The sequence below is a fragment of the Ostrea edulis genome, chromosome 7 (genome assembly GCF_947568905.1).
Source record: "Ostrea edulis chromosome 7, xbOstEdul1.1, whole genome shotgun sequence".
NCBI lineage: Eukaryota > Metazoa > Mollusca > Bivalvia > Ostreida > Ostreidae > Ostrea > Ostrea edulis.
The window spans coordinates 15398171-15399501 of NC_079170.1; positions in this window are offsets into that span (position 1 = coordinate 15398171).

Genomic DNA, 1331 nt, shown 5'->3' on the forward strand with positions numbered 1-1331 from the left:
ATGATTCACCTCTTACGATCATCTTAATTATCAAAATATTACTTCCTTAAACACAATTTTAATTCTATCCACAAGTACCTCGAGGTTGAAAAAAGACACCAGTTCCTTGTTTACAATATCTAAGTTAGAAAACAATTTGTGGACTTGAAATGGGAACGAATTGTGCTCCTTTATTAGCTGACCTGCTTTTATATTATAGTTTTGTACATGAGGCGACACGATCATTTACTGTGTCCATCAACTCGACCGTCAGACAAATCGACGACGTTCTATTACACTGTAGCTATTAAGAATATCTATTTTCACGCATATGACGATTTATTGAGCTCGAAAAGACACAACGGACTCCTTCAAACACCGGAGGTGGGAGTTGGGTGTATAGAATGAGTAAACACCCTATGTTGAACGGTCACATGAGCCATTAATCACCGCGGTTATGGCAGGTTAACAGGTGGATATGTAGATACCATGATGTTTCCACGAGTACATGTTTATCGTACTCTCATTTTCGTATTTTGTATACGATTTATCAGATTGGTCACTGTTCGTTATCTTCTCTTTTTCATTACAGAATCCATGGTATTCAAAACGTACATGTAGTACACTGTAACTACACTGTATTCATAAACACAGGAAGATAATACCAAACCGTAAAATGAAAGAAGGTGAAGATAACAGCGATCGATCTCATAACTCCTATAAAGAAAGCAAAATTAAGAATGAGGCAAACACGAACCCCTGGAGATACCAGAGGTGGGATCAGGTGCCTAGGAGTAAGAATTCCCTGTCGACCGGTCACAACCGCCGTGAATCCCACATCTTGATCGGGTAAACAGAGTATTCCGTACTCAAAATCAGTGTGTATAGAACGGTTTAATTAATTGAAACCCGGCAGACAGCATTGTACACCCTGATAGGTTGTATTGGTAAATACTTTAAACGAGACTGTTGCAACCCCTGTAACATTCTATGAATAGGGTAGTACAAACACGGATCCTTTGAAACACCAGATGTGGGGTCAGGTGTTTATGATGAGTAAGCACCCCTGTTGATCAGTCACATGTTAATAGATCAAACATAATGCATTTAAATAGCGAATTGAGAGTCACAACAAGATATTTGTTCTCGTTGTGAAGCGTCTGAATAAAGTCTGTCACAAAAGAAGACCAAAACAGGTCTGCTAATGGAGCGGAATATGTGTCCATGGGAATGCCAAATCCTATGTATATAATGTCACCAACATCTTTATAATATCAATTTAAGAGTACTTCTGTAGAATCACAAATATATTTGTTTGGATGGCTGATGACAATATATAAGTATAGATATTT